Consider the following 22,524-nt stretch of genomic DNA (forward strand, 5'->3'; position numbering starts at 1 on the left):
TCAGAAAATCCAGTGAACTCTGAAGCAGTTAAAGAATTTATTCCAAGCAGCGTGCTCCTGTTAGATCACTTCCTTATTTTTTTCTATGCACATTTTGTCACAGGGGTCTAATTCTCTCTTTTCTTCAGGCAGCAGTCACACAAGGAAAGGACCCTCCCCCCAAATAGAGAACCAGAGAAAGCAGTTACCATATCCTGAGCAGAGCCTAAAAGTCTGTGCAGGTGTAACGAACACTAAGCATTGTGGGTCTCTGTTGCCCTCTAGCAGCTGGTTCACATCAGATGGTTATGAATCGGCTACTGCTTTCAGCTAATGGGCTTAGGCCTTTATCTCAAGCAATAGCTGTTCACAGTTTTAGCACTGAAGGCCCCAGCTTCAAACCCTGCTTGGCCCAAGCAGGACTGGTTATACTGAAATGTCATTTTCCCTTTTCTTCCTTCCAGCAGCAACAGCACAAAAGGAAGGATGAAGCTATCGCAAATAAAGCAATAAAGCACCTCTTTAAAAATGAGTGTGTGTGTTTATGTATATAATTCTCCCTGAACTAGGAGAAAGCACTCAGCAGATAAAGGAACGTAGTTTTCTCATTCCAGCAGGAAGTAGAGTCCAAATATCAATGGCATCTAAAAACCAATAACATCTTCCCTTTGCACCTTGCCAGGAAATTACACCCCATTGCATCAGGTACCAACCCAGCCATGGTGATACATGCATTTGTGAGCTCCAGGCTTGATTATTTTAACTCATTCTACGTAGGAATAAAACTACATACCCTGACAAAGCTCCAACTGGTATAAAACACAGCAGGCCATAAGCTCAGCACGCTACTGTGAACATGTCACCCTTGTACTCTGTGTTGGCTCCCCATTGCAGAGTGACAATAGACAGTTCAAAATCTTTGGCCTAAAATTCAAAGCTCTGAATGGGACCTGCCCTGGCTACCCAAGAGTTTGCTTCTCCCTCCATGACCACTAACAGCAATGATAGTCCTCTGAGACAAAAACAAAGCTGCCAATTAGCAGCAGATAGAACTTTCGCAAGGGCTGGACCTATCCTATGGAACTCATTGTTGCAGGAGGTAAGACGATCATATTCACTCTCAGAAGTCAATGCAAAACTAATTTATTTGTTAGCTTTGCCTCTATATACACACACAGATACAGACCCAGATGTACAACACTCCCACTCACATGCCAAACAAACAGAGAGAAAAAATACATTAATCCAGCTATTTTCCCTACATGCCAGAAAGGAAACAAGAAAAGAGACTGTTATTTTTCTCTCTCTTTTTATTTACTTGGCAGGTGCTCAGTTCCTATGGTGATGGGCACATATAAGCAGCTAGATAGCCAGGGATAGACCTGTCCTGTAGGCTAATCACCATAAATGTTGGGAAAAAGTTGTGGGATCAGCATAACAATTATAAGCTACGCACATATTTTGCCATGTCTAAGGAACTAACCCAATGAATTCATTTTTGGGAGACATCTCACAACCTCTTGGGGAATTAATTGCTGCCCTAGTTTCCAGAACTACTGCCTTAAAGTTGCAAGGCCTGATTTGGCAATAGAAGCAATACAGATAGATCCTTGCAGCTGTTGGGATCCTCACTGATGCTAACGGCTGTGGGTGTAAGTGTCATGAATGTGAATCCCTTTCCAATACTGATGCCCTTTGAAGGTGTCTGGCCCTCACCTCTTTTCCTTTACCAGTTTGGCTTCTGTGCTCTGATGGTCCAACAACCAGGTTTCATAGATGCATAAAGCAATGTCATGGTTTCCCATGCTTGTTTTATAGCATCTTATTCCCATAAAGGGCTGGCTACGCTGGCCCAATCCAGCAAAAGGCTTAAGTACGGTCTTAACTTTAAATATGTGAATAGGTCCCTTTAGTACACTGAGACCGCTCACGTGCTTAAATGCTTTGCTGAATGGGAGCCAGAATGCTCAGTATCTTGGAGGTTCAAGCCCTAAGATTTTAGAATCTGTTCCAATGCCTATTGAAGCCAATAGAAAAACTCCCATTGACTTCAGTGGAGTTTGGATCAGGCCCTGCTAACATCCTTCCCATTCCCAAGGACAGTGCTACTAAAGCCACCTTGTCTATTCTTTCACTGTCCACTCTGAACTGTACAGCACATGCCTACACAGGTCCTTTCCCCTGTCAAGGCTATAAGCCACTCACTCACACGAGCACCACAATTCTTTCCATTTTGCTTTATTTAAAGAAAAGAAATCTGATAGCCGGGGGAAAAAAAGCCAGACTTGTTAGTACATAACTGTACATAACAACTCTCTGGTTGTTTCCTGCTTGTTCCTTTGTGTTCCCCTAGCGCCTGTTTTGAAACAGTAATCCTTCCTGGAAAAAGTCTGCCCATTGACAGAGCTTGTCCATAGATTACTATTGTCCACGGGTACAAATAAGTATTGTATGAGGAGAATATTATATCAGTTTTTAACATTTCTTTTCAACATCTATTAGTTAACATAAAGAATCCCTTCAAATTAACATTCAAATCTGACTTTAAGTCATGAAAATTGGACTGATGTTGAAGGAGGATTTGTATTTAATTTCTTTGTTGATGTTGTTCAACAGCAGTATAGCTTCATTTGTTATAAAGTGGTTTGGTTTTTGACTAGTCTGGATGTGTTGAAATGATTTGCCTCTGTAACACATACCATAATGTAACGGGAACACACATTAGTGCCACTGGTAATTTTACACCATAATATATTTTATTATCCAATTCCATCATAAAATCACAGTGGGAATTAATAATTTTAAAATACCGTAATTGGATTAGAGTTCTGTTCTTACATTAACTCATCAATATGGGATTTTCTTTGTTACTGTTACATTTTGTGTGTGGTTTCCCTGCCTTTGACATAAATAAATGTTGCTGAAAAGTTTGGACCAGATTGCAATCAAGCTGCGAACCCAGGCTAGATCGTCCAAAGAGCTTAGGGCCCAGCAGCTCCTGAGTGATGACTTTCAACAGGCCGTGTGCTCGTAAATAGAGGTGGGAAATGGTTTTTTTGGCTGAAACTGTTTTTTGGAGAAAAGGCTAGATTTGATAACATAGAAACGTTTCACAAGTTTGTGTTGGTTTTGCTGAATCATTTCAGCTGGAAAAAAATCAAAGCATTTCATTTTGTTCTGACATTTTTGAAACAAGATGTTTTGATTCAAAACTACTTCTTGTTTCAAAATTTCCATTGTTTATTAAAAAGCAATGTTTAAAAATATTCAAAAATCTAAACAAAATGTTTTAGTTTGATCAAACAAAGTTTCGTTCAACCTCAAATTATTTTTTTTTTGAGTCACAGATTTTTTTTTTTTAAATCAGTTTGAGTTTGAACCAAAACTATTTTTTTTCCCTCATTTTGTGGCATTGCCAGTAAACCAAAAAGCTGTTATTCACAGAGCTCTACTCCTAAATCATGTAGGGACTTTGGAAAAAATCCCACCTATTTAGGAGACAGCAGTTACCAATGAACTGCTTCAGCTCTGATGAGCTTATGGGCTGTTTCTGGTCATACACAACTATGTAATTTTATCCTGACATAAAACACTAAGCTTCATAAATAATTCTTCAGTGCAATGGCAATGTTGTAAAACATGAATATTTAGTGCATTCATAATAGTTGTTTATTCATACTTAAATGTCAGCTGATAAAAACATATTTAGAAGGCTTCTGTCTGTCAGAAGAACAAGCCATCTGAAAAGATAGGCTGCAAATGTGATTTTGAAAAATAAAACTGTTTCTTGGAATTAGTGAAAAAAGATATGTTGTAACATAATGCTACGTTTTACTGTCCTAACTGTAGGTGCTGTTGCCACATTAACTGGAGAATGGATCATTGGTGGACTAATTGACCCAGGTATTAGCAGGTGCATCTCCCACTGAAGTCCATCAGTGTTTCTCCCATTTACATCAGGGCTAACTTTGGCCCTAATGTCTTTAGTTTGTCTTTTGCATTTACATTGATTAACCTTCAAACAAAAATTTGTGGGGGACCTGCTTCCAGGAATATTTGATGGAGGCTTAGATTCAAATCTGCTTTGGGAACTCAGGTCTAGGTGCTCCTCTTTGCTGCCAGGCACACAGGAGAAAGTACAGGAGTAATTTGCAGTGGAGGTGACAGGCGCTGCTGAAGATGGAGAGAGCTGGTTGTGCAGCACATTTCCTTTGCCACCAGAGACTGCCTAAGCACCTTGCTCCACACAACGAGGCTCTGAAGGATTTCAGGGATGGAGCTGTAGTGTGATGAGTGAAACTGGAGAAAGAGGGAGAGGTCCCTTCTGGGACCTAGTTCGATGCGTTGCCAGTTGCTCAAGAGTTAAGCTGGGCTAGGCACGTAACTCTGGCCTCTATGCATGCTCAGTGCATGTTCAGTTTCCTACAGTTGAACCACAGCACAAACATTCTCCATTGCATGCTTCCCTCAAGCCTCCACAGATTTTGCACTGGAAATGCTTGACAAGTGAATGTGACTCAATCAATATCAGCTTCCATTCTATCTGCACAACCTTCAGAGTGTTTTATCCACAAATGGGTGAGGAGCCCCACAGGAGCATGGCTCCTTTAAGCAGTTGTTCTTATTACTTATTACAGAGGCAGGCCAGATAGCACGCATGAAGGGGACCTACAGATCCTCGTGTTCTTTAAAGGCCTTGCCCCCGTCCTATCAAGAAGGCTACAAAGCACTCAAACTATAGGGACTCGTTCAGCAGGAAACTCCTATGGGCTGACTTTGCAGAGTTTTCCATTGGCATTTCCCCTTTGTGTGATGTATTTTTTTTTTTTTCTGTTTGCTGGAGGGGAGTGTTGTGCAATCAGTGCAGGGAATTTAGTGAGCTATACCCTTACCCCCACCACAAAACTATGCCATAATCTGGCATGCTAAGCACTTTCTCTACAGGATCGGCTTAGTACTATGATTAATATGGATGCTACAGATTAGGGTTTAGTTGCATTGGCAGAGCTATGTGGAAAAGCCTGTTTACCACCTGCCTGCTCTATGCCTTATTCTAGCCACTCGGCCAGTCTCATCAGCATAAATGTTCACCAAATTAAAAAAAAAAGAGAAATAAGTTAATGGCACCAAATTAAAGGAACATTAAACTTATGAAGGACAATTTTTTGCTGTCAAAACAGACAAAGCAGCAGAATTTGGAAGCTTTTGAGGAAAAAAATTGCGTCTGAACTTCTGAGAAAATGAGAAACTATTGAAAAGCCCTATATTTCTGAGCTCCTCTGAGGTAACTTCTGTGCTCTGAGAGAATATTTCAGAAGACATTTTATTCTTTAGAAGATGCCAAAAATGCAAGACTTGGCACTTTAACAAAACAGAAAAACACATAATCTTCTTAACTAGTAAGTCTTTGAGCCCAGCATCACATTGTTGCCATATAATAAAAAGGAATGTTATGCAGTAATTTGGGCAGTTAAGAATTCTGTGCATACTCAAAATCATGACATTTCAAGGACAATAAAGTTGGCTGGCGATTGGCCATTGGCCATTGGCCATACAAAGAGAAAACAGAAAACTGGGTTGTCAGCTGGTTATTCATACTGCATTACAAAACAAGCCTCCCATTAGGCTAACGTTCTTTTATTGCTGGTGCTTTGCTGCAGAACTATATTTTTAATTTAAAAAATTGTTCTTACACATGTTAACCCCCCCTACAAGACAATTCTGACATCCTTTACTAGTGGCTTTTCTTCTTTATATATGGTCAACAGACCATTGGAAACCAGGGATAAAAATATCTAGTCCACTGGGCAAAATTATATCTGTTTATTTCTTTTAACAGTACAAAACATTTTAAAACCATGGTCTATATCAGGGATAGGCAACCTATGGCACGCGTGCCAAAGGCAGCATACAAGCTGATTTTCAGTGGCACTCACACTGCCCGGTCCTGGGTCCTGGCCACCAGTCCAGGGGGCTCTGCATTTTAATTTAATTTTAAATGAAGCTTCTTAAACATTTTAAAAACCTTGTTTACTTTACATACAACAATAGTTTAGTTATATATTATAGACTTATAGAAAGAGCCCTGCTAAAAATGTTAACATGTATTACTGACACACGAAACCTTAAATTAGAGTGAATAAATGAAGACTCGGCACACCACTTCTGAAAGATTGACGACCCCTGGCCTACATTTTCAAATGACTAATGATTTAGGGCACTTTGTGTTTTGGGTACCCAACTTGAGCCCCCATAAAGGGCCCTGATTTTCTGAAAGTGCTGAGCACCCACCCTCTGAAAATCAGGCCCCTTTTCTGTGTCTCCAGTCAGGCAGCCAAGCCAGTCACTTTTGAAAATGTAGGCCCGTGTTCTGCTCCTTTTTGGATCCATTTACTAATGCCTCCTAACTATCTCGACCTCAGTCCCACTCAAATGTGCTGTTATCTAACTGATAATGGGCTCAGTCCTGAAGTCGTTAGGCCCTGCTCAGGCAAAGCTCCCATTCAGTTCAGGGACAATGAGGATTGTGTTCCAATGACAGTAAATTGTTGACACTGGAAATGTGAAACCTTGAAACTGATGTTATAGAAAGATTTACATACATTAATGAAAAGCATCCCACGTTGTTTTCTCTCTCCTCATTACAAAACATGGTCCAGTGGCTAGGAAATCAGAAGACCTGATATTCCCAACACTGCCGCTGACCTGTTGTGTGATCTAGGGTAAATCACTTCACCTGTCGTTTTGTCTGTCCTATCTATTTAGATTGCAGACTCTTCAGCACAGAGACTGTCTTTACTGTGGCTATACAGTGCCTCACACATGGGACCCATGTTTTGGTCGGGGCTTCTAAATGCTACCATAATACAAATAAATTATTATTATTCATTTATTATTGTTTGTTACATTATATAACTTTAATATTATGTCATTCACCTCAATAATATAGTCTCCTCTGCTTTGTATTCTTTTGTCAGTTTGGGTCTTTGTAAGCTGTAATATGTGTAATACGTAAGACTGACTTTTTCCCAGATGATTTACGCAACTCCAGGGCAGCGTAACTTGCTTGCTGTGGTGCTTTTGCTTTTTGGAAGCTCTACTCTGACTTTAACTCTGAGAAGGTAAGGAGTGGTTTTTGGCTCACACACTTTTTAAGTCCATATTTCAGCCTCTCAGGAGTCTTGACTTCCAGAATTTTAATTCCCCCTAAAAGCACTCTATTCTAGCTTTTGAATAGAGAATGAGCTTGCTAATAGTGTGTTTTCCTGCAGTAGCATTGTCCATCTTGCAAACAGAATTACACTCAAAATAATCAATAAGCAGCTGAAACTCCATAGTCATAATTGCTAATACTAAAAAAAAAAGAATTAGGTGGAAAATATTTGGAATTAATGAACAACTTTGGAAAAAGGAAAAATCTTGTCTACAATTTGCCATTGAGTATTATTCTATCCCGAATGCAGTGCAAAACGTAGAAGATGCTGTGCCTGCTCTGAGAAACTTACAAGTTAGTTGTACAAAATTTAGCACAACTATCATCCCATAGTATCTTTGGGTTTTCTACTGCAGCTCTTAACTGCAGTGCCAGTGCTAAGCTTAGGTGGAGGGTCAAAACTTCATACAATGCAAATAACTAGATTAAGTTCTGTTTGATTGTGCCTTTCGGTCCAGGCGCGTGTCAGATGCTGCACCTGGCTCTTCCAGCCCAGCAGGAGTCCCAGGAAGGAAGACTAACTCCGTGATTCCTCTCCTGCTCACTCCTTGTTTCTGATGGGGAAATATATTTGCTCCGGCTCCTTATCAGCTATTGCACATAAGCTGGTTCAGCACTATGGCCGCTGCATTGGAAAGGCGGGCAAGGCTCTGCCCACTTTTGTCCCTCTCCGTCTCCTTCCCACTCACTTGCTATGGGGAAGACATATAGAGTGTGCTCTCACGTTGCACCTAGAACAGAGCCATACAGAAGCTGAATACTGAAGGAGAGCTTTACTCCCTCTTATTACCCTTCATGACTGCATAGAACCAGGACACGGTTTTGCCCTTAATCAAATCTCTAACTGTATGACTGAAATCAATGAGTCTGGATTAAATGGAAGCTACTAAGGATAACATGCCCCATACAGTAGGCTGTTAAATATGGATCCAGGCTCAGTACCATACTATTGTTAATTGCAATCTCTCTCTCTCATGTTGACATTTTCATGTATTGCCAGGTAATAAGCAGGGCGGGGAGGCCAATAAATGCAGGTGAGTGAATTTGGCCAAAAAGCACTTGGCCTTTCTCTAGCGTGAAGGTTAATAGTTTAGAAAAGTCTGCTGCAAGAAATGAAGCCTGTTGGGAGACTTGTTTTGTCTTTCACTGCAAATAGTCAACTGACAGTCATTTCCTCTGTTTTCATTTCAAATAGCCGACCGACCTCATTGACTTGATTTTCCACATACTGTTGATCCCTTATGGTTCTTGTTGACTAGGTTTTATAAAAATGAAAGTTATCAGCAGTAAACTTGACCCTGATGATCCTTGAAATTTATTTATTTATTTATTTGTGGAGGGGCAGACAGTCAAGGGAAATTAAATTGAAGCAGCTGATGTTTTGTCTAATAATATGGCACCAATAAAAAAAAAAGAATCTGAAGGGCACACTAACAGCTAAGTTCCAATCCTCGGTAAGGCCACATACTTTATTAGGAAAGACCTTCAAGATGCCAGGGAAAAAGAAGATGTTCAGCCATTCAAGAAAAAAAAAGTAACTTTACACAAGTCGGTTTTATTTCCTTGTCTTATTCAGGTACTGTGTGGGAGAATTTGGTTCCTGTTATGCATTTCTTTTTTATATTATCTTACTAATTATGGCCATGTTTTTAACTTGGTGTCTTGAATAAGGATTTAATTTTGCAATAATAAGATAACTAACTATCTCAAGTATTTTGAAGGTGCCTGTCATTGTGGGATCTAGCAAGATAACTTGCCTATTTGTCAACATACTTATAATTTCTCTCTTACATATTTTGCAGCAACTTAGTTTCCTCTCCAGTATTTTCACTTTACGTCCCGTTCATGCTAAGTGATTGCAGTGTGCTTTCATTAACACCACTTTGATGCTGTACAGTTTAAAAAATTGTAAATAGTGGTGTTGTCCAGATAAGCAAATTAGCATGTTAGGCATTCAAAATCGCACTCTGATTCAATGAAACATGAGAACTAAAAACTGCCCTTTCTAGTCCACTTAGTTACAAGCAGGTGTAGCTCCACAGAAGGTGGATTTTTGGCCCTTGGTCTTTAGCCTTGAGCTTTAAGTCTGAGTCTCCATGGCCCTGCACCTTATGTAGATTTTACACTTGTGCAAAGTTGAATTCTAAGCAGGTGAAAGTGTGGCCATTTTGATTTAGTAGCGTTCGACAGCTACTTTGCTCTCACTTTGCAAAGCTGTATTAAATGCCTACACAGATAAAGAGCAGTGGAAAATCAACCCCCCTAAATGGTAACAGTATGTGCAATGTTTAGTTACTTGGCATTCACTGTGAATTGTGAAGCAGTGGTGACTTACATGCTGAGAAGACAGAAGTGGGTGCAGCAGCTAACAGAAAAGGTTGGACAAAGCAGGTCAGCTCTCTAATTAGTACAATTATGTTTTCATTTGGATTGAAAAAAGTGGCATTCTGTACAAAAAGCATGTGTGTGTTCCCAAATACTCCCACCATGGCTCTCGGTGTGATTTAAAGGCTTCTAAGGACCCTACACGTGTGACTGAGCCAATCAGAAGGTGGGAATATCACACACACACCTCGAGAACGACCGAAAAATCTCTTATGAAACTAGAATTCTGAGGGATGTGCAGTACGTGAAAAAAAGAAAGAGCTGAACAGCAGTGAAGTCTTCTTGGATCTGGGGCAAGTCTTTTTATTATTATATTTCTGCTGTCCTGAGAGACAAGATGGCTCATCATTTTCATCACTCCTCCTGACCAAGTTCCCTGGCAGAGTTCACTGGAGTATTGGGCACTGTTGCAATCCTAGTTGGGTCTGACCTGTCAAGCTGCTCCTTTGTTTTTGTGACTAACAAGGGACATTCTTCTACAACTTACATTTTTTTCATTGTGGCACAGTGGGGATGGGGGGAACAACTGCATAGGAGAGGAGAGTGAGGCAGTGATATGATGCCAATATTTTAACAAGGGGTTCCCACAAAAATTCCCCCATTTGTCTGTATCCCAAGGGTGCGTGTGCTGCAGAAAGACTGAGGAATGTATTCATCTGTTTTCCTATTTCAACAGAAATACTTTCTCATAACCACAGCCCAGGGGAGAGACAGCACCATTTGGCAAACAAACTTGTATTAAGTCCTTTTGCTGGGATTGTTTACAGTTCATTCTGGAAAAAATATATCTGGACAGATCCTAAGCTGGTGTAAATCATCATAGCTCCATTGAAGTCATTGCATTATTCTCGGCCTCCACATTCGTGACTGGCTCCCTGTTAACTCCGGGATTCAGTAGAAAATTCTCTTCCACTTCTGATGTCCTTTCTTCCTCTTCTCCAGGGCATTTCTGACACATCCCAGATGTCACATTTTTCTCTGTTACCCCATTCTCTTCACAGCACGCAGTAGAAACTTGTTCCACATTTTCCTAACCATCTTGATTAGCCCCACTTGATCTAACTGCCTAGTTCCCTTAAAATCCCATATGAAGAACCATCTCTTCCCCTGGATCTATAATTCCTGACCTTCTCTAATAAAGCAATTAAATTGTAGGACTGGTTTCTCAGCTGATGTAAATCAACATAGCTACATTGATTTCAACACTGGTTTACACCAGCTGAGGATATGGCCTGTGCTCCCTATGCCTTCCAATTTCCACATGCTCCATTGTTCTCTCTAAACTGTTCTTTGCATTTCTCCCTCCCTGCCAAAACAAAGCTCTCACTCTTCACTCACAACAGAATTTGATGCCCATTCCTTTTATTTGTTGTAACCCAGGCCTCTGCTGTGACCTGTTATCATTTCCCAGTGTGGTGGGAAGACTAAAGGAATAATGAAGCAGTAATGGGCCAAAAAGGCCCTACCCCTCAGCAGCAGCAAACCAAACGGAGGGCCTGCCTAAAAGGAGACGCTGACAGACAAGCAGGGGGAGAGTGAAGGAGAGACTGGCTGCTATGGGATAGTGGGCTCTGTAGGGGAAGAGTCTCGATTGTGGGTAAGACCTAACCCGGCCGGAGGCCAAGGGCCTGAGCGCCTTTTTATTTGCCCCTCCTTCTCACTGACAAGGGGGAGAAAGTGGATGCTGGAAAGTGAGTTGGGAACACCCAGCTGACTGTCTGAACTATTGAGATTGTGGGATCGATCCTCACTGAGAGGGAAGCTGAGCACCATGACCGTGCCCCAAACTGAAGAGAGAATAGGGGGAGATAGGAAGTGGCCCAGGGGAGGACGGTCTGTTGTACCAGCTAGAGGGGACCGAGAATCTCCTCACTCCCCCCCCCCACCTCCCCGCAGGCCAGGATCTGGTAGAGAGGGAGGGTCTAGGTCTCCCTCCCCTTTTTCTCCCTTCTCTGCCCTACCGGGGGAACCTGGGGAGCACCCAGGGACAGTAGACTGTAAATCAGCTGCCAGGCCTTCAGACTGCATGGCAAAGCCAACTCAAGACTCTAAGAGGCTGTTGAACCATGGCCTGCCCACTAGGCCTGCTGGCCCCAAGTGAGCCCTGCTAGATCCATGTTTGCCTCATTTTGTTTGTAAACTCTTTGGGGCAAGGGCCATGTTTTATTTCTTTAAATCACTATTATGGCACTTTATAAATATTAAATAATTTCACCCCACTGCACCTTCACAAAGGGGGACAACACAGCTCTGTGTTATCTACTGAATGCACACTACTTGGATTTGTATGTAGAGACTGTAATTGGTTGTGAATCATTTTGTCGTCATTTACATGAAAGATGCTGTTTAAAAATAACTTGTATTGTATTAGACAAATGGAAGACAATAAATTCAGTTGACCCTTTTAATTTAGAATTCATCAATGTCTGGAACTGGTGCACAGGAAGGAATTGGAGAACACTGAGCAAAGGACCAATTAATGGTTAAACTCTTACCAATTGCCAAGATTGCCAAAATGGCTTTGGTGAGGTCCGTGTTGGCTCTACTATGAAGGTAGAATGAGCATTAAAGCTCTACAGCAACTATTAATAACATTGTTACTTAACCTCTCTTGAAATGCTGATAGCTGCTCTAAGTTACACTGTGTGCCAACAACCCCAAGGGGCCAATACAACCGCCAGGAATCTTTAGGCAATCAGCCATCCTAGCCACACGGCTTTTCCTCTGGCTATGTCTTATTTCCTTGGCTGTGGCCCTACACAACTACAGGAAGGAGAATGGTGCAGTACCCACATTTCTGGCTTTATGCCACCAGAGGATCCCCCTAAACTGGGGTGATCCATCCAGGGCTGGATACATTGGCTCTATGCCTAGATTTGGCCAGCAATGGCAGCTACACCATCCATCAAGATCTGGCCCAAAGTTCAAGCACATTTTAATTATATAGTTCTCAAAAGGTAACCTGAGTTTCTACTATTGTTTCCAACGGAGTTACCATACCGTATTCCATGAAATAACATGTCATTTTGCAGGAATCATGTAATTAACTTGTCTCATCACCGTAGGAATCACAACAATTAATTCATTTACAATGAGAGCAACTCAGTCAGATTTCCAGACTTTGAAACCCCCGAATAAATAGCACAGGCTTTAAAGTTAGCTTTATCTTTATTTACGTGTTTAGAAATTCAGCCACCTACTCTTGGCAGAATTTTCCAAAGCAATAATAATATTCTCACTTATTCTATAGCTATAGCCCACATATGTTCTTTTTTTGGTTTTAAACTATCAAAGGTACTATCATGTCTGAGCTACAGATCACAGCACCAGGTGGTTCACATTTTACTCTTTGAGGACATTTGATTTACAGCTCACACAAGCCTGATTGCATGCTGCTTCTTTAATAATGTGTGAGATCTTCAAAGTAACCATCTGAATGACACTGGGTCCCTGGTCACGATCAAATCTTTTCTGGTCCCTTCTTAGCCTTTATTTGGTCTTGCACAGTCAGGGTGATTTTCAACTTGAACTCTCTCTGAAAGGCTTTGTAAAATTCAGTAGGTCCTGGGAAATGAATGAATGGGGCCAGAGTCTCCATGAGTATGTGGCACTTAGTGAACAATTGCATGTTGCGAGGCACTTTTAAAAAATAGTTCATGTCAACCTTACAAATCTAAGCTGCTTCTGTGAGTATTTATTTGCAAGAACCTTTTACATAAACAATGTGCAAAATAGACAAAATGATTGGATATTACTGTATAATAGTCTCTTGTCATCATATTTTTCCAGCCCTAAAACAAGGGAGCTGATTTCTCCTCTCACTTACAGTGGTGTAAAATTGCAGCGACTCCATTAACTTCAATGGAGTGAGTCCTGATTTATACCCTTGAAAGTGAGAGGAGAGACAGGCCCAGGATGCATAATCACATTATCTATCTTGGTATATAAGGGAAGCAGCTTATTAGCAGAGCAAATAATTCAGAGTGAATAATTTCCTTGACAAATATAACTTTTTTTCCTCCTAGCAAAATGTCCACAAAAAGATCATGATTCCTTGAATTTGTTCAGTATTCAAATTTACTGGACAGTTTTTTTCTTCTTCTGCATCTTGGACAGCTCATAGTGAGTATTTGAAATTTGAGCTGTGTTGGTTACTTGTGTTTGGCCACATAAGTTACGTGATACTATTTCTACCACTGATTATAAGAATTACATTCATTCAATTAGGGAGAGGATTTGTGGGAGCCACTCAGGCAGAGTTACCAGATGAGCAGGATTAGGGTGGTTTAGAAAATGCCATATCTTTTCCTTTCAGGGTCACACAGGCTTTCCCAAGGCATTATTCCTAGGGAAATTAGCCCACGATGAAATTCAAATTTATCATGTCACCTTTACACAAAATAATTGCATGCTTGTGTGAAAGGCCCAAGTTGTGAAAGTTGCACTCAGATCCCTGTCTAGATCACATTAATTGTCCCTATGCAAGGACACTGGCAACACTGTCCCATTGCTGTGTCAAATGGCATCCTGTGCCACGTAAAATATACCTATTGTTGTGCATTTACAGGTCTATAATGTTCTGTCACCACTGCAATCTTTGACACAAAGTAATTGTGTAGGCATGCTTAATCGTATTTGCAAAGCATGCTGTCACATTGGAGTCTGACTCATTTAATTGTCTCTGTGCCAAGACTCGGACAAAGGTGTCACAAAGTGTCATATTCCACTGAAAATACAGCAAGTGAAAATACTCGTGTGTGCAAGCTTAAAATTCATGTTCCACAAGCATTTGTGCAAGTAAAACTTGATTGCACAAATGTTCATGGAAGGTGAACACAAAGTAGATGTAAGCAGGGCTACAGCAACTTTTTAAAATGAATAAGTGGCGGTATTTACCCAATAATCAGGGTGAATGATTCATCTAATAATATGTTAGATCTATCAGATTTTACAGCAATGGTCATGTTTTCATTTGCATTTCTATCTATGGTTAATGGGGAGAGTCAAAAAAGTAATTTACTAAAAGAAAAGTTACAAAAAGACATCTTGTCCTCAATAAAGTACATTCACAATGTAAGTGAACACTTGCTGCAGTGTCCTTCACAATTGACTTCATCTACTGGCTTCATGTCCAGGTTCTTCCACAAACCCACTCAGAGCGGAAAAAGATATTCTAAAAAATGCACAACTTACATAAGATATGAACTCACAACTTCTCAATAATAATGGCCTTATCTACCAGCCTACACAGAGTCCAGATCCTCCACTAGTGTAAATTGGTGTAACTCCAGTGAAATCAATGAAGCCACACTGAGTTACACCAGTTTAGGATATGGCCCAGGGAGTTTAGTTGAGAATAAATTTAATCTTTTAATATATATTCAATTCTACACTAGAGGGAGTCCTGTTAATGTAATATATTGATAATGCCAAAGAAAAGCAAACTCTCTCTCTCTCTATATATATATATAAAATATCAAATCTATCCCCTAGTTCATACACTGATCTTGATGAATACAAAATAGCCCTGAGGGAGGATAGCTCAGTGGTTTGAGTATTGGCCTGCTAAACCTAGTGTTGTGAATTCAGTCCTTGAGAGGGCTGCTTAGGGATCTGGGGCAAAATCAGTACTTGGTCCTGCTAGTGGAGGCAGGGGGCTGGACTCAATGACCTTTCAGGGTCCCTTCCAGTTCTAGGAGCTAGGTATATCTCCATTTATAAAAGGGGAGGGATAGCTCAGTGGTTTGAGCATTGGCCTACTAACCCCAGGGTTGTGAGATCAATCCTTGAGGGGGCCAGTGAGGGATCTGGGGCAAAAATCTGTCTGGGAATTGGGCCTGTTTTTAAGCAGAGGATTGGACTAGATGACCTCCTGAGGTCCCTTCCAACTCTGATCTTCTATGATCTAATCCACCTTGATAACTTGTTCCAATAGTTAATTACCCTCACTATTAAAAATTTGACTTATTTCCAGTCTGACATTGTCTAGCTTCAGCTTCCAGCCACTAGGTCATGTTATGCCTTTCTCTGCTAGCTTGAAAAGCCACAGCATCACATGGGGGAATTCCACTGAGCACATTTAGGGAAGGCTCCTATAGACCCTTTACCGAGATATGTTTGCCCTCAACTGACTAAACAGGAGCATGAAATCCTGACCGCATTGAGGGCAATAGGAATGCTGCCATTCAATGGGCCATGATTTCACTCCTGGTATTTTCACCAGTGATGCACCCCGAAGCTATCAGGAAGAAAAAGTAAACATGAGGTTATGAGATTTGATTTTCAAAAAATTCAGATCACAAACTGAGAGATAGGCAAGCACCTGCTACTATCCATAATTGTGTGTCTATTGAGCAGTGCAGGCAGTGATGAAAGAGGCCCCTGCAGCACTCTCTCTAGAGACAAGGGTGGGAAGATCCAATGACTTTGAGCTTGTCTATACTTACGCGCTGGTTCGGCAGCAGGCAATCGAACTTCTGGGTTCAATTTATCGCGTCTTGTCTGGACGCGATAAATCGAACCCAGAAGTGCTCCCCGTCAACTCCAGTAATCCTGCTCGGTGCGAGGAGTACGCGGAGTCGACAGGGGAGCCTGCCTGCCGCGTCTGGACCGCGGTAAGTTCGAACTAAGGTATGTCGACTTCAGCTACGTTATTCACGTAGCTGAAGTTGCGTACCTTAGTTCGAATTGGGGGGTTAGTGTAGACCAGGCCTTAGTTTATTATTGTTTGTCTTTTGCTAAAGTAATAACCCAAGCCCAGGGCTGGCTCTAGGTTTTTTGCCACCCCAAGCAAAAAATGTTTTAGCTCCCCCCCCCCCCGCCCTGGGCTCTCCCCCCCCCACCCGCACCCCCTGCTGCCCCAACGCTGGGCTCTCCCCACCAACCCCACCCGCACCCTCTGCTGCCCCAACTCTGGGCTCTGCCCTCCACCCCACACCACCCACACTGCCTGCCGCCCCAGCGCTGGGCTTCCCCCCATCAGCGCTGACTCCTCCCGCTCCCCCCTCGTCTCCAGCCGGTCCAGCTGGCAGGTAAGCAGCAGGGCTCCCAGGCCGCGCCTCAGCCTAGGGTCCCTCCAGCCAGAGCTCCCGCCTCCAAGACTGGCTGGGACTGGGGAGGACAGAGCCGGGGGACCGCCCTGGCAGGGGGCTGAGGAGCCGGGGCAGGGCAGCCCCAGAGGGAGCGGAGCCCCAGAGAGCGGGACGCGGGACGCGGGCCCCGCACGGCAGCGCCTCAACCTCTATGGCCCTGCTCCTGGCCGCCCTGCCGCAGTCCCTGGGCGGCTCTGGCTGCTTCGCCCAGCCCTGGCTGCGGCACTGGGGGGCAGCTGCCCTGCGGCACCTGCAGGCGGCTCCGTGTGCCCCGAGGGGCGGCCCCCAGCCCGAGTGGCCTGCGCTCGGAGCCCGCCCGCCCATAAGGTGCAGGCGCTGCTGCTGCCTGGGCCGGCTCAAGACTTTTGCCGCCCAAGCACCAAAAAAACCCCAAACAAACAAAAAAAAAAAGAGGCTGGCTGGAATGCCGCCCCTGAAAATGTGCCGTCCCAAGCACCTGCTTGGTTTGCTGGTACCTGGAGCTGGCCCTGCCCAAGCCCTGAGTCCTTGATTCCCACATCTTGCAGGCAAACTACTTCAGCCTGGATCTTGTGACTGGATGTCCCAGCAATCCAAAGGCATGGCGGCTATCTGAGAAGCCAACTTCTTTCCATGCTTTAGAACATCTCCTGTAAGTTAAAAATACAGCTGCATAGATTTTGTTTTCTAAATCAGTTTCATCCCAAAGCCCATTTTAAACTCCCCTAGAAACCCCTAAAAAGAATTATTTCTACCAAAGGTGGCTAACGTGACCTAACTTCTACAGCATGAGTGGTTCAGCTATTAAACATATGCCAAAAATTAAGCGAGATAATTGGGAAGAAGAGGAACACTTCCTTGTTCTTGTAATATGTTGTTTGTGTGCAGAGAGACCAGCTCTGTGTGTGGGGGGTGGGGTGGGGGGGAAGATTTGGGAATTTTGTGCCGTATTGTACAGTTGATAAATCTGTACCTTGCACAGTATGAAGAGGTGGAAATATCTCTATGCTGGTAAATCATTCTGCTCAGGAGTTAAATAGATTGACTCTCCCGTCATCCCAGGAATTTTCTCTTTTTATTATCCAATTAACTATATACGTTAATAAGAAATTTTCTTCCTTATAAAATGGCAATTTTCCTTCCATGTCTGGGGCGATATAAATAGACCGTTTCACATATAATTTCAGTGTCCTGGGACTGATTTGTGAATATATATTGCTGCTTGAAAAGATTATAATTTACAGGTGATTGTTTGGAGGACTTCAAATTACCACCACTCATATATATGGATATATAAATAAAGAATGAAGCTTCTCAGGAGATTCTGCATAAACAATTTCTTTGGAAAGAAAAAGGATTCTCAATAAAAAAAAAAGTATTTTTTCTTTTATCTATACTGCTGCATAAAGTATTGATAGATTATTTCAGTCCTTCATTTCTATTTCAGCATTTCTGGATCATTTCCTCTAACATTTTATCATTTTTTTTTTCTTTTCTTCCTTCATATAAATCGTCATGCATTTCAGTCTCCATAGAATCCAGGAAATTTGCAGTGTAAAGACAGACGGTATCCTGGTTTTGTAAGTTTACTTCATGACTACCCGCTGTAAGGGGGATATGAATGGGAAGGATCAGTGGAGGACTCAGTGAAATATCATCTGAATTCACAAGTAATTTATTAAGGGAGGAGAGAAAAGATTTTTCAAAAGTCACTTGTGGGCGCCCAGCTTGAAGCAACTTCAAAGGGGCCTGCTTTTCAGAAAGTGTTGAGCTCCCACTACCTGAAATCAGGCCCCTTCAAAGTTTCTCAAGATGGGCACCCAAAATCACTATTGACTTTTGAAAATCACGCACACAAGGCACAATTTCATTCCTTTTTAATTCTTGTATACTGAGCACATCCACTGCCCCACATAAACGGAATGTCTCAATTGTTCCATGAGTCTGTTAGCTTCAACGATATAAAAATGTAAAGTTAGTTTAGTTAATTGTATGTTACTTAAAAGCAGATCATTTGCTATTAATTAACTCTCTCTCCCACAAGCAAAAACATTATTTCCAATCCTTTCATTGATGCTAAAAGTTAATCTATCTTGAGCTACAAGGTAGAATTTTCCACACGATTAAGTGATTTAAAAATTAGCACCATTTGTGCGGAGGAGAAGGGATTTCTCCTTAAAAGGAATATTTTAATTGCTATTAGTTGATCCATACTCCATTAATAAAATGCTATCCAATAAAAACATTCCCTTGGAGTCTAGAGTGGATTTACTGCCTTTATTGCCTGCACAATCTCTTGTGAGACAGAGAGAAATTCTGAGATTGCTGCTTTACCTGGCAGAGGTGAGAGGGGAGGAAACTGCATGTGCTATTGTATATCACTGATCTCCTGGTCTCCAAATAATAATTCAGATTCATAGAGAGATCTGTAAAAATCAGTGGTTTATTACTGTCTTGTATCTCTGTATTAACCACCTCATTATAATCCCAAATGGAATATAAATATAACAGTATCCAGTTGCATTAGCTAACATTTTCCCCATTATGCCTTATAAATCTTAGCTCTACATAAAGTGAATGAGTATACAATTTCTAAATTCTTGAGTAGGAGACATTTATAAAAGATGTATATCTCTTGCTTGGTGGAGAGGGTACATAGAGATCCATATTTCTCTAAATGATACATCTTTGCTCCTACAACTTATCTATTGACACAATTGATGAGAAGATGCTGCTGACTCATCTACAAGGCCAAGGAAGAGAGGAAGGAATTGCATTAATCTCTTTTTGTTTTTGCTCATTGCTCTTGGCTAGATCCCAAAGGTTCATGATGGGCAGCTGAATCTCCTCCACAAAATAATCATCTGTGCTCTGGGATCCATCCTCTCTCCCCCTCCTTTTCATCAGAGCACTAGGTGAGCTGGGGATACATACTACTGGCTTCAGTGCCACCCAGCTCTATATCTCACTCTTATGAAATATGGACAGTTCTATTACTGAGATGGAGAAAGATGAGAATGGAAATTAGTTGCTTCAAGTTCAATCTAAGGGGAAAGAAAAATGATGGTGGTCAGATGGGGAAGTATTTTGAGAAACTCTTTGCAGCTTTGACCTCACTTTCCACTGAGGGTGTCTGCCATTTGCCTGTCAACGCGGTTCACAGTTTCATCTGAGTCATAGAGTTTTAGGCCAGAAGGGACCACTGGATCATCTAGTCTGACTTCCTGTATATTACAGGCCATCAACACCATCCAGCACACTAAATCCAAAAATGGAAATGAGAATAAAGTAAACGGGACCCACAGTTGACTAGACTATCATGTGCCTTCTGCTGAAATTATTCCTGCTCCTGGATATTCAAGTAGCAGGGGTAGGGGGAAATGCAGCTTTCGATTTCCAATTAGCCAAGGGAATAGACTACTTCTCTTAAGGTGCCACAGTGATACTTGCCTGTATTGACTCCAGAGTGAGCTACTCTACCTGGGTTTGCCAAGGAAAATTATGTGGAAGTTTCCAGTGGGCCAATGTACAGTAATCTATGTGCTAGGCAACACAGATGGATGAGCACAACAGATCATAGCACAATCTCCCCATCTAGATATACATCCTTTTCAAGGTCCTGGTGCCATGGTTAAAGCCTTCAGTGGGTGAGGGCCCATCTCTCCCATGACAGCAGCAGTAGGGATGCTATGGCTAATGGAGTCTAGTATGAAACTCTCATGTGCTGAGTGTTCTAGATCAACCTGTGGAAGGTCCTACTGCCAGAGATCTTCATGAGTCCAAGTCTTAAAGATCTTCAGAGTACAATTCATGACACTGCTCTTTGCTCAAGCCTTACTTCAGTCATGAAAAATGCAGAGCAGCCAGCAGCATCCGTCCTGGAGACACAACAGAAATACCCAGGGGAACAGTGAAAGCAATGAAAAGATTAATGTTAAGGCCCTTTCAAATAGAAATTGTGCTTTTAATTTATGCATGTGGTGCAGTGATGCTGTACTGATAGGTGATATAAAAGAAAGAGCTGGATAAGGTTATGTTAGATAAAACAAAATGCTCAGTGTATAGTTATTATTTATTTGTATGATAGTAGAAGGTAGAGGCCCCAGCTGCATTCAGGGCCTCGTTATGCTAGGCTGCATACATACACACAGTAAGAAATAATCCCTGCCTTAAATAGCTTATACTCTAATTAGACTAGCGGTAGAAGGAGAAGTGACATGCCCAAGGTCACCCATCAGATCAGCGACAGAGAGGAACAGAATCCAGGTCTCCTGACTTGCAATCCATGGGCTTGCTACTAAACTATGCAGCCTCTCCATGGCTTCTAGTTTCAGGTTTAAATGGATTAAAGCAGATAAAACCCCATCAGACATTGAATAGTCTTCACAAGACATCCATAGTTCATCATTTGATGGGGTCTTAAAAAAAATTTGCTGAGGAGGCCAGTGGACCCTAAATTTCTGCCAGGCTCATGAGATCCCATTCCCAGAAACGTGAGGCATCAATTGGAGCCAAGTTTTGTCAGTATAATTATACAATTCATGACAAATACATTTTGAAACCCTAATATAGAGTTTTTACTCTTGAAAATGAACCAATATTTGCCTAAAATAAATATCCCAAATCAGAACAAAATGTAAACCAGCTAATGTAAATCAACACAGCGCCATTGGCTTTAATGGAGCTACACTAATTTACATCAGTTGAGAAACTGGCCCCCTAAAGTTACACCTCTATAGTATACAGCCCAGCTATAGGACTTGTAAGGACAATCCAGTTTACGCCATTCAGGCAGCCGACATTCAAGTTACTGTGGATACCATTGTTATCCTACACTTTGTTTGCGACTGATGTCAACAGTAATTACCTGCATTTTATTAAATGATTCCCTTTTCCTGTCCCTTTTGCTTTCATTAGAAAAGACAGAGCTAATTATTTAACCTCTCCAAAGTACTTCAATGAGCTATTTCAAATCTGACGCAACCCTTAAAAATGGTTTAAACTATTCATTTTCCCTCAATGAAATGTGCTGCAGTTCTCTTCTCATTAATGCTAATTACCGAACAATTCATGTTGGAGCAGGAGCTTTGTTCCTCATCCCCCCTTCTACCTATCCACTCAATGTTTGTATCATTACAATCTGATGCCATGGAAATTACTGTAATATTACAGGCACAGAATAATGACTCTATTCCATGAAATGGTGAAGAGAGGAGGTAGATTGTAAAAGGAAAGGTCTTGTTTGAATAATGATACCTATATTTGAAAATAAGAAAGAAAAATGTTGATATTGAAATTGCAGGAAACATGAATATAATTCTGTATATAAATATTAGGCTGGGGTGTGCTTGTTTGGCAAAGAGCCTTTTTCTGGGAATATCAAATGAAAGATGGGGAGAAAAATTGACACAATAATTGTTTAGTTTCCCATGTAATATCGAGCACTCTACTTTTTTTTCAGCCATTACTTTTCATTTAAAGGGATACATTAGACCAGTGATTCTCAGACTGTTTTGGCAACTGTACCAATCTCCTACACTAAGAGCGAGGATGTGCTACCAATAATTTAACAAGGAGTTCCCACAAAAATTCTCCCCCTTAGTGTGCTATAAACAGGTCAGCATGTCAAAATGGGGAGCAAGCTATTATTTTTCTATATTACTTTTCCATTTACTGCTCCTACCCATAACCCAGGAAAAGACAAACAGAGACTTTGTGGCTTTGTTCAGAGTTACTGTAGGGATTATGATTAGATGCATGGCTATTGTTATTTATATTACTTTAATACCTAAATCATGCTTGATCAACGTGTGGCCTGTTGCCTTTCATTGCTCATTTTTAATGTCTTGTTGAAATTTCCGGGGAGGACCGACACTA

This window comes from Trachemys scripta, chromosome 4 (genome assembly GCF_013100865.1).
Source record: "Trachemys scripta elegans isolate TJP31775 chromosome 4, CAS_Tse_1.0, whole genome shotgun sequence".
NCBI classification, from domain to species: domain Eukaryota; kingdom Metazoa; phylum Chordata; order Testudines; family Emydidae; genus Trachemys; species Trachemys scripta.